A 12,319-nucleotide genomic window follows, 5' to 3' on the forward strand; every position below is an offset into this window, starting at 1 on the left:
TCAGTACTTAAAGGGGGCATATAAGAAAGATGGGGACAGACTTTTTAGCAGGACCTGTTGCGAAAGGACAAGGGGTAATGGTTTTAATCTAAAAGAGGGGGGATTCAGGCTAGACATGAAGAAGACATTTTTTACAATGAGGTTGCTGAAACACTGGCCCAGGTTGCCCAGAGAGATGGGAGATGCCCCATCCCTGGAAACATTCAAGGCCAGGCTAAGCAGGGCCCTCAGCAACATAATCTGGTTGAAGATGTCCCTGCTCATGGCAGGGGAGCTGGTCTAGCTGACCTTTGACAGCCTCTTCCAACCAAAACTATTCTATGATTCTGTGTCAGTCAAGGTCTGTACCGTCTGTGCCTCCCTTACCAGCTGCCTCACACCTGCAGGTAGAGCCCAGAAAGACCATGGCTTCCAGAAAACAGCTAAGTTAGCTCTTCCATTCTCTCTACTCCCACTCAAGAACACTGGAAAGTTACTTGAAGAAAAACATCAGTTCTGTCCTTGTTTGTTATCTTCTCATTCTCAAACTACACCCAAAGAACAACTGTGCTAGCTGCAAAAAAAGAAGAGTTTCTAATTGCATGAAGAAAGTTAACTCGATTTCAGTCAAACCAGAACACCACTTCTGATGTGAAAGGCTTTCCACTATAAAGATAACCATGTATGTTCTCTGTTTGCATATGACATGAGGGAGAGGAATAATTTCACCATTCTTAAGTTGCTACATACTACTTTTGACCTCATAGGCCCTAAAAAATGGGTGCATCTGGCATAATGGTAAAATGTGCTATTTTAATTATAGTCTTAATTTTAAGGAAAAAAAATCTTGCAGCTACCTAACATGGAGTTAGCATATTGGAATGAATATAGCATGTGGTTTGAGGAAGGTAAAAGTATTTTTAGCAGCTGCTTATCTAAGATAATTTTTAGTATTATTATACCATAATGTGCATTATACTAAATGTATAGCAGATAACTTTCCTAGCTCTGAAGTCACTCTGCAAAGGTAAATGTATAGTGTATCTTCACTGGTTTGTGAAATGAATACTTTAAGAATTGGGAAAGGGTTTGATTTTAGTAAGTACATGATAATAGAGCACAAAATTAATGATAGTTATCAGTTCAGAAAGACTTGGGTTTGTTGGAACTCACTAGTGTGCTCACTAGAATCTCTTAAGGACTAAAAGCCTGGTCACAGCAGATATATAAAAGATGCTGTTCCATTTTGGTAAAGCAACACCTGTTTCTTTTTATCTCATGGGTTGAACTTAACACAAAGCTCTTTTGGTAGACAAATATTGTAAGGGTTGTTTTCTGGGTTTTGGTGGGGTTTTTTTGCAAATCATGCTATAGTACTGTTGATTCTTGGTTCAGAGGAGATAACTGTTCTTTTTTTTTCTTCTCAGGATCTCAATTCTGGTGAAAGAAATTACAGTGTGTACATGCTGAATAAATCTCCCATGAGAGTTTTCTGGTTCTTCAGGTATTTTAAAGAATATCCTGTAGAAACCTATGCTAAATAATAAGTAAAAAAAAAATTAAAAATAAAAAAAAAAAGAAATTAGGGACATGGTTTAGTGCTAGAGTTAGCTTATGATTGGACTCCATGATCTCAAGGGTCTCTTCCAACCAAAATGTTCTATGATTAGATTTCTAGTTGCCATTATGTAGTCACAGAATAATAGGGTAGAGATTTTGAGAGGTCATGTAGTCTGTACACCTGGGCAAAGCCAGACCAGACTGATCAGATTGCTTACAGGCATGTGACATAAAAATTTTGAATGATGGAGATTCCACAATCTCTTGAGGCAGCCTGTTCCAATATCTGACCCTGTCATGGTTCGGGGGGTAGGGAGGGAAATCCCCAAAGTTTCCACGCATCATTGGAAAATACTGTCTTGCAAGCTACATTCATCATGTCTTACCCTGCTGCAGTGCACTCCCCTCAGATGAGCTGGTTTCCATTTTCTCAGTACTGTCTGGCTAAGCAGCTGTATAAAGTTGTAAATCTCCCTGTAGCTTTTGCTTTCTGGGGGCTGAACAAAGCCATTTCTCTGAAATTTTTCCTCATGTTACATTTTCCAGTCACTTCATCAACTTGGTGACCCTACACTGGACTTGTTCAAGTATGTCAGTGACTTTCTTGTACTGGGGAGCTGAGAGCTCAAGACGGCACTCCAAATGCAGCTGGTCCAAGTTCCAGGTGGTGGAAAAGGACTCTGTCCTTTCAGGTCCAGGTGTTTTTTGAGGACATCAAACATTATGGCTGCTAATATGATCCCCAAGGGATGCCACTAGTAATGGGCTGTGAACTGGCCTTTGCCCCACTGAGCACAATCCTGCAATCCTCTACCTTCTTATCCAGTTATGTACCAATTTATCTCACCAGCTGGGCAGTAAGGATACTACAGGAGAATGCATAAGGGACGTGTTTGTATCTGATTCTTGGCTGTGTTTATGCAGCTTTATTTGCTTAAAATGTTTTTCATGTGAAAAAACATGCTTCTCTCAGTCTAAAGCAGGTACAGAATTCCTTGCAGCAATCAACAGTATCCGAGATCCACTAGTGCAGGTTATGGCTCAGTTTCCTGGGAAATTTGGGACCACAGGTGAACAGGCAAACCCAGTCAGTTGTTCAAAGTTTCGTTAGGACATTGAAATTCACTAATCTTACAGTTTGAGAAGGGAAGCAAGAACAAACGTTAACCACCAGACTCAGCTGGTGTTTATTCATATTAAGCAGGCAATTTAGATATTCTGACCTTTATTCTGTCAGATAACTGAGACTGAAGTACATTTCTAACCTACACAAGCTGGATACTCACTAGGTGTTGTTTCTTCTGTGGTGACGCTGCAGTCTCCTTATCAGGTAGGTTTCTGTCTGCTTGAGCCTGTTCCTCTCGTGAGCTAATATTCCATTAAGATTTACAACCCTTGAAAAGAAAGGTCATGGAGGAAACAGTGAGACCGTAAAAGGCTGGCAATCCCCCTCAGCACACAAGTGCAACAGAGCATGCATGCTTGGGATTCACAGGTGGGAAAAGCTGTAGCCAGAGAAACCAGAAATCTGGAGAAGGACTGTCTTCTGAATCTCTTGCATAAAATATGTGTAGTGCTTCCCTGAGGGACTGACGCTGACAACTTTAAGTCTTGCACATTTGAAGAGATGCTGATATTCACAAAGTACCAGAGGTAACACCTGTTTCAGTGTTTCACCACCCTCATTGTAAAAAATTTCTTCATGTCTAGCTTGACTCTCCCCTCTTTTACATTTAAAACCATCACTCCTTCTCCTATTGCAACAGGTCCTGCTAAAAAGTCTGTCCCCATCTTTCTTACAGGCTGCTTTTAAGTACTGAAAGGCCACAATAAGGTCTCCCCGGAGCCTTCTCTTCTCCAGACTGAGCAACTCTAACTCTCTCTGTCCTCCCAGCAGAGCTGTTCCAGCCTCTGATCATCTTGGTGACTCCTCAGCCCCCTCTCCAACAGGTCCATGTCTTTCCTGCACTGAGGGCTCCAGAGCTGGACACAGGACTCCAGGTGGGGTCTCACCAGAGCGGAGCAGAGGGGCAGAATCACCTCCTTCCACCTGCTGGCCACGCTCCTTTTGATGCAACCCAAGATATAGTTGGCCTTCTGGTCTGCAAGAATCATAGAATTATTTTGATTTGAAGAGACTCTTAAGATCATAGAGTCCAACCATAACTTAAGTCTAGCACTAAACCATGTCCCTAAGAGCCTCATCTATATGTCTTTTAAACACCTCCAGGGATGGTGACTCCACCACTTCCCTGGGCAGCCTGTTCCGCTGCTATACAACCTTTTCTGGGAAGAAATGTTTCCTGATGTCCAATCTGAACCTTCCTTGGCACAACTTGAGGCCATTTCCTCCTGTCCTGTCACTTGTTACTCGGGAGAAGAGACCAACACCCTCACTGCTACAACCTCCTGTCAGGTAGTGGTAGACAACAATAAGGTCTCCCCTCAGCCTCCTCTTCTCCAGGCTAAACAGCCCCAGCTCCCTCAACTGGTCCTCATCGGGCTTGCGCTCCAGACCCCTCACCAGCCTTGTCACCTTTCTCTGAACTCTCTCCAGTACCTCAATGTCTTTCCTATAGTGAGAGGCCCTAAAACTGAACACAGAATTTGAGGTAGGGCCTCATCAGTGCTGAGTACAAGGGAACGATCAGTTCCCTACATGGCCAGCTCATGTCCAGCTTTTCATCCACTAGTTTCCCCAAGTCCTTCTCCACAGAGCTGCTCTCAATCCCTTCATCCACCAGCCTGTAATGATACCAGGGGTTGCCTGGACCCAGGTGCAGGACCTTGCACTTGGTCTTGCTGAACCTCATGAGGTTCACATGGGCCCACTTCTCGAGCTTGTCCATCCATCCCTCTGGATGTCATCATGTCAATCAGGCATGTCAACCACACCACTGAGCTTGGTGTCATCTGCAAACTTTTTGAGTGTCCACCTGATCCCACTGTCCATGCTATTATTAATTAGTATTAATTAATTATTAATTATTATTTTTAATATTACTTAGAAGAACTTAGCTGAAAAGAAAATTCACTAAAATATAATTGGTTCTGTTTTGGACAAATATCAATTTGATATTTTCAGTTGATATTTTTCAAATATCAGTTATCTCAGGACTTTGGGATGCACCTTGTCAGGTCCCATAGATTTATGTATGTTCAGGTTCCTCAAGTAGTCACAAACCTGGTAATCACTTACAGCAGGAGGGACTTTGCTTCCCTAGACCCTTCTATGCGGTCTGTCCACTAGTGAGGTTTCAGAAGAGATCTTGCCAGTGAAGACTGAGGCAAAAAAGTTTATGAGTACTTCAGCCTTCTCCTCGTCTGCAGTTACCAGTTGGCCCAGTCTTGCTTATTGGGGGTGGTGGTGGGGGTATGCTTTCTCTGACCTTCTTTCTCTGGGTTGACATACCTCTAGAAGCCCTTCTTGTTATTCTTTGTGTCCCTTGCCAAGTTCAGCTCCAGCTGTCCCTTGGCCTTCCTGACCCATCTCTGCACAAACAGGCAGTGTCTCTGTACTCTTCCTAGGACTCCTGTCCCTGCTTCCACCGCCTGTGCATTTTCTTCTTACCCTTCAGTGTGACTCAGCCATGCCGGCCTCTTGCCCTCCTTACCCAATTTCTTACACCTGGGGATCATGAGCTCTTGAGCTCTGTGGAAAGCCTCCTTACAGATCTGCCAGCTCTGTTCTGCTCCCTTGTCCCTGAGGGCAGTTTCCCAGGGGTCCCATTGACTAACCCCTTGCAGAGCTGGAAGGTGGCTTTCCTAAAATCCAGGGTCCTGACTTTACTCTTTGCTGTCCCACATCCCTCAGGAGTGCGAACTCCACCAGTGCACACCTCTACAACCCAGGTGTAACATCATAAATTAGCTCACTTGTGTTGGTGACCAACAGGCCAGTATCATATCTGCCCTGGCAGGGCTAGATGAATGCTCCTGTTTACAGACCATAGGAAATATCTCAGTCAGAGCTGATGCGAGTGACCAGTTTTGATCAGTGGTGAGAGGCAAATCTGTCAGGGGTTGTCCGTCACTGTGAGATGCCTCCTTTGTTGTGGCACTGGGACTGCTAGGATGGTGTTTTGCACATGTATACCACTTTTCACTCGCTGTGGAATATAACTTTAAAGTACTCTGCTGAGCTGATGTGCACCGTGAGAGCAGGGAGGTACTCAGGCCCCTTTTGTAGGTGCTGTCTGCTGTCTAAAGCAGTGATACAGCAGGTGCTGATCTGTGCTTCCACCCTGACACTGCAGTTCCTTAGACTCTCACTGACTTCTGTGCTGGTTTCACTGATATCAAGTTAATTATCTTCATGCAATTGTAAACTCTTCTTTTTGTAGCTAGCATGGTCATTGTTTCAATTTAATTTGAGAATAAGAAGATAACACCCCAGAAGAGAATGAATGTGTTTCTTCAAGTAACTTTCCAGTGTTCTTGAGTGGTAACAGAGAGAATACAAGAACTAAATGTTATCTTAGCTGTTGTCTGGGAGACGAAGGTTTTTTCTCAGCTCTACCTACAGATGTGGGGCAGCTAGGAATGGGGACATGGATGGGACAGACCTTGACTGATATCCAGGCTGTGCAATGAGAATATTCCATGCCATTAGCATCATGTTTCATATTTATCAAGAGCTGGGTTTTCCAGGAAAGGAGACCTATTCTGTTTCTGCGCTATTCTGGTTGAGCTCCGTTTCAGGTGAGTTCCGTTTGGGAGTTCCTTTAGTTCGGCCTTTTGCCGCTCTGCTGTTTTGCAGTTGGTCTGTAGGCCCTTCTGCCTCTTCGAACTTTTTAGTCTCTTCCTGGGACTGGCTGCTTGGATGGAGTTCATGAGGAGTTGCATTGAGTATCATTTTTATTTTTTTATCACTTTTATTTTATGCTTTGTTTTCAATTTATATTTATTAGTAGTACAACTAGTATATTAGTATTACTTTTGTTAGCTTATTAAACTGTTCCTATTTTGATCCACAAGTTTCCCCCTTCCCTTTCAGTTCTCTCCCCTATTTGGGGGTGTTGCAGGGGACGGAGTAAGCAAAGGGCTATTGTGGTTTTGATTGCTACCTGGGGTTAAAACAAGACAACTTCCTTCCTTTTGTTTTTGTTTTTTTTTCCCTCTTGCCCCTTTATCTTTTCATTTATCCATCTCGGTCTCCTTAGTACTATGGATGTATTGGAGTGGTAACAGGTATGTCTCAGATATGCTAGGTGGGCTAGAGCAGTGAGTTTCCTTCTGGAGGAAGAAGCTTTTTGCGTCTGTCATGAGCAGGAATTCAATTCAAGGATGAATCTGCCCTTGTCATATTACAGAAATTCAGGAGAAGGATTCAGGGGTTTGCTAGTGCTTGAAAGTATGCTTGTGCGTTCCTGTTGGAGTGCACAGGGCTGTCTTATTACACTACACTGAAAGAGACAAGGGTGTTTAACCTTTGTAGAGGTAAGTAATGAGAAATGTGGAAAGGAGGAGCCAGCAGTCAGACTTAGTAAGTCCCAAAGCTCTTGCAGTAACTTTAGAACATCAGATACCAGCTTGAGGTTTCTTGTCTTTTTCCTCCTAAACTAAAATTACTTGCCATAGTGAGAAGTTTAGGGTTTAGTTTAAATGGAGTCTTCTAGAAATTTAAGCCTAATGGAGCTTTTAAAAAAACTGAGTTTTCTTTGTCAGCTGTAAAATCAAGCAAATGAAACATCTTTCTGGGTAGTGCAGTAAGAAGCATGTCCCTGCAAATGCACGAAGTGACGCTACGTTGCAGTATGTGTCAACAGTTTTGATGAAACTGCATTTACTGATGTTGCAGCATGTGCTTGGACAATATCAACATTTAAGCAAGGGGGAAATAGAAAGAGTGCTTGAAAGAAGCTTAAGAGGGTCCTGCAGTGACCAGGGAATCACAGATGGCCCTTAGCCTTGGCTTGGTTTGTCAGTTCAGGTCACCTGCTGTGTCCTGTCTGCCTGCCTATTCTTGTTTATTCTTTCTTATCAGACATCATTCTTAAGGTTGTCGTTTTACATGTGGTTTCTAAAAGCTGAAGGGCAACTGCCCCGTTTCAGTGCAGGTCTTGGCTTCCCTTTTCCTGTCCCCATGTGCACTTGCAGCAGGACTTTTGAACCTGTGAAAAATGCAGTTGTGATTCGTGCTAAGATGTTTAATGTTTACAGGTATAACCAAATGAGGCACGGACTCTGAACTTGGAAAAGGGAAAGATGGTTAAGTTCTATGTAAAAAGTTATGAAACTTCTTTAGGAAGTTATATTGATAGAGGGAACTAACATTTTAAGGGTTAAGCAACTATATAATAAGGGCCTACTAACAAGCTAACTTTTAAACCACATTATTAATATCTAGTTTAGAGCTGTATGTAACTAATTGTGCTAAAAAAAGCAGGACTTCATTAAATGCTGAGATAAGAAGTTTTACAGCACCAGCTGCAACCTTGAGGAGACAAGATAGTCAAGATTTAAAGCAAAAAGGGGGCGCCAGTCTGGTTTCAGTTGGTTTGGTAGCTTGGGTTCCAGCCAGTTCCTCCTAATGAGCCAAAGGTAAAAAGTCCACTGTGACGAAGCTGAAGGAGCCTTCATCCAAAGACCCCTAAAGACCCTTCCTCAAATTCACCAAGTGACATTGCGCAGGCGCAACAGGGGAGGGTCAAGGAGGGGAATATGTAAATGGTTATCTGAGACTCATTTTAATAAAAAGCGGGAAAGGTAATGAACATGTATAGGCGTTTCTGGGGTCATTATGAATATGTAATACCATACTGTATTTAAGCACACTTCTTATTGTTAAAAGTGTGCGTGTTGGTCGGAGTGAATCCCCCGTGCACCCAGCGCTGTTTTGCTTATGCTCTAATGAACACATGTTTAAAGAATACAATTAAGGAATTGGATTAAACGTTGTTTACCCATAGAAAAAGCGTAAGTTATTTATTTCAAACTTTTGTTGGAATTACAGCCTTTGAACAGAGTGCAGGGCAGCACAGTCTTTCTACTAGGCAGTGACTGCTCACCTCCATTCTTTGACCTCCTTCCAGGGCTTCATAGCATTGCATAAGGAGGAGAAGTTGCAGACTTACTGTTCAATAATGCAGCGTCATGCTTGCTCAGATGTTGGAAGTATAGTGTCTGCTAAAAGCAGTGTGGGTGTGGTGTGCCTTTACCTTGTTTTACACCACAGGAAACAATTTCTGAGAGAGCATTGTAGTAGCTAAACCAGAGGAGAGGAATAGACAAATTTTGCTACGACTTGTAGGCACTTAGGATTTGAGGCAATATTCACTCCCAGGTAATCAATAATCCTGTCATGTATGGGGAATCCCGTGGCAGCCTCTGAACTGTGTCTCTCTTGGCAGTCTCCAATGCCAAGAAGTCCTTTTATGTTAGTTTGTTTGTCCTTTGTAGAAGTATTTAGAAAGTCCTTTATGCTGGTGCCTGGCAGATTGCTTTGAAATGCTGCAGGAGAGTGTGTGAATTGGGTCTGGAGGAAGGGACTAGATGAGATCGTGTCTTCCTGAACAAATTCGCTGTTGTGGTGGTTGGCTTTTTTTCCCTCAGCACCGATCTACAAACTGGTTATGTCTGAGAGATATACTTTACTCAGCTTTTAATCATACCCTTTTCTTCCAATGTAGCTGGGAGCATAGCTGTTCCTGCTTCAGAATGAAGATGAAAGGAAACAAGTACCACAGCCGTATCTGCAAATTAATTGTGACTGGCAGCAAGATGAACTATTAAACTAACCTGATATTTGAATTGAACTTATTTGTAACTAACAGGCTTCTAAGATGATTTTGTCCTCAAGGGTGGATTTGGGCAAGCCCAGGCTAGAAAACCATACCACACAGGATACAAAGATTAGTTGGAGTTATTTAAGGAAAGTTAACTTTGCTGATTTGACATTTCCTCCCTTGAAAGCACTACCACTCTTCTACTTTAATGCAAAGATTCCCAAATTCCAGGTATCACCACCATCTCCTCTGCCTCCCGTCAAACTCTCTTGATTTTCTCAGACGAGTCTGTCTTCTCTTTTATCCCTGACCTTCTTTTCCACTTGCTTGTCTCTTCTATGGGATCCCAGTTTTCACCTCTTCCTTGTTCTCTCCTATTTTCCCTTGAATTCTGAACCTCCTTCCCCATGGTGATTTTGAGGACTGAGCTGTAGTAACCTGTGTGAAGATGCTTTGTCTGCAGCTCTGCTGCATTTTGCACTAACTGCAGTGTCTGAACACAGACTGGTTCTTTTCTTCCTTACCTATATTGTTAGTACACAAAGCTGTGAGTCTAAGCTGTTTCCTATGTGTATGACTTTATTAAAAAAGCTGATAGAGATTAATGTAAAGCGTTGTTCCTTGATAACTTGATGGGCTAGACCAAAGTACAAGAAGGGTTTGAAGGACATCAGAATAAATGCTGTTTTGGAGTTCAATTTCAGGAAAAACTTTAATGGTTCTTTTGTAAGAATATCAGACAGAAATTCATCACCTCCTTTTTTTTCCCAGGACTTGCCAGAAGTGAATTATTTTTAGAAGAGTCTTTTTATCATCTTTGTGGACTGTCCTTTCTCAAGTATTTATCATAGCTGCCTCTTTGCAGTAATGATTATAATGGCCGAGGAAATTCTTTCTACAGAAAATACACAAAAGAAATGTATTAATTGAACCCACTGACACTGACAATAAAATAGTTTTATACCACAATGGTTACTGTTCTTAGACCTGAGATTGTGGCTGTCACGTTGCATCACTGCTGTTTGTGCTTTTGAGTTCTTTAATACTCTTAAGCAACATATTCCTTAACAGTCCTTATGATTTTTTATCTAAAAATACAAAATAATCTTGGTTTGTTAACCTGGAAATTGGTTTCTGAATCCATTCATCAAGCACATGTCCATGTTCTGGTTTTTGTTTGTTTGGTTTGGGGTTTTTTGTTTTGTAGCCTATGGAAAACATCACTAGCCTTGAGATGGCTATAATAACTGCAATTTCAGTAAAAGGTGAGAAGTGGTCACCAGAAAATCTGTCTTGTTCTCAAAGTTCAGCCTAAATGTAATAAAAATTGTTCAGTATCATTTGGAGGAAGGATCATTGCTCTGCTGAAAAATCTGTGTGTCACAGAAAGCAGAAATGGCCAACACTGATGGCACCTAGATTTGCAGATCATCATGATGGTGGGAATGTAAAGAACAGTGCTGAAGCCCTGAGGCACACAGGCTAAAGAGACAAAAAGTAAGTATTCAAAACTGATGACTCACAGAGGTGGGACTGTATGGGAGACAAAGGTTTCTGAATCACTGTTGGCACATTGGCTCATGGCTGCCAGCCTGGCCACCATCCCTTGTCCCTGGTCATTCCTGGCTGGAGCACTTGGGTGCCTGTGTCTGGATACAGGACGCACTTCTGGGACAAACACCTTCTCGTGCTTGTGTAGTCAGTTTTGTGTTAACCTGTTCTCAGCTTTTGCTCCTGTAAGACCCTTTGCTGAGTTTGCTTTGTTGTTGCTGCATTGTCACAGTATCTTGTCACTGAAAAGTACAGATAAGCAATGTTGATACCAAATTATCGGGAGGGAATTTGGTATCACTTCCCTTGATACCAAAGCAAATACAGCAGCAGATGGGAATGCTGGGGGGTGCCACATGCTTCTATTTTTCTTTCTTTCTTTTTTTTTTTTTTTTTTTTTTTTTTTTTTTTTTTTTTTTTTTGAGGTCAGATGGCAATTGCTGCAGATAAGTTTTCTGTGAGCATGGTTCTTGTTGTGGTTGTATGTGGGATGTAAGGAATGCTAGTTTTGGCTGTTTATTTGGTGAATGCAGGATGCTTTGACAATAAGCTTGATGAGTAGGGCCACAAAAATTATCAAAGCATTATAACATCTTTCCTTTGAGGACAGACTGAGAGAGTTGGGGTTGTTTAGCCTGGAGAAGGCTCTGGAGAGCCCTTATTGCAGCCTTTCAGTATTTAAAAGCGGCCTGTAAGAAAGACAGGGGCAGACATTTTAGCAGGGCCTGTTGCAATAGGACAAGCAGTAATGGTTTGAAACTAAAGGAGGGGAGATCAGGCTGGACATGAGGAAGAAATTTTTTACAGTGAGGATGATGAAACCCTGGCCCAGGTTGCCCAGAGAGGTGGTGGATGCCCCATCCCTGGAGACATCCCAGGCCAGGCTGGACAGGGCTCTGAGCAACCTGATCTGTTGAAGATGTCCCTGCTCGTGGCAGGGGTTGGACTAGATGGGCTTTGAAGGTCCCTTCTAACTCATACTATTCTATGCTTCTATACATGCCCTGCTATAGATTTCTCCATCACACACTTGTAATTCAGGAATCCTCCACCTGTGCCGTGTTTCTTTCTCATTGAGGAACCAGGAATATCCCTGGCTCAGCCCAGAAAGTTGCTGAGTGCTGTTGAGTTACTGGGTCTTGTGGCTTTTGCTTTATAATAAATTACAGAGAGCTCGCCCTGTTCTCCCTGGTCCTTGTTTGTACATCTTTAAAAACTTTTGTTGATTTATTCAGGTCTCTGTTCCTAATGAGTAGTTTAGTCTTTGCCACTACATATTGGTCTCTTCACACTTTCCACCCTTCATATTACACTTGATTATTTTCACATGAAAAATAAAAGCTGAAGACAAAGTTTTCTGGACAAAGTTTTCTCCCATGCTGTCATGTACTGATAAGGATAATGTCCGAAACACTGAGATGATACATTGGGTATAGGGTGAACTGCGATTTACATATCAACGACAAGCTAGCGAGCCACAGGAGCCACAGATCGGGCCAGCA

The 12,319-nt window shown here is 42.4% G+C and overlaps 1 long non-coding RNA gene across 1 annotated transcript; it reads left to right on the forward strand.

Moving 5' to 3' along the window:
• Positions 1–3,038: 3,038 nt before the first annotated feature.
• Positions 3,039–10,545, forward strand: LOC309451051. Its single transcript, XR_014186168.1, has 3 exons — positions 3,039–3,192; positions 6,065–6,240; positions 10,038–10,545. It is a non-coding gene; the product is annotated as an uncharacterized lncRNA (long non-coding RNA).
• The last annotated feature ends 1,774 nt before the right edge of the window (positions 10,546–12,319 follow it).

The sequence above is a fragment of the Streptopelia decaocto genome (assembly GCF_964273445.1).
Source record: "Streptopelia decaocto genome assembly, chromosome: Z".
NCBI classification, from domain to species: Eukaryota; Metazoa; Chordata; class Aves; order Columbiformes; family Columbidae; genus Streptopelia; species Streptopelia decaocto.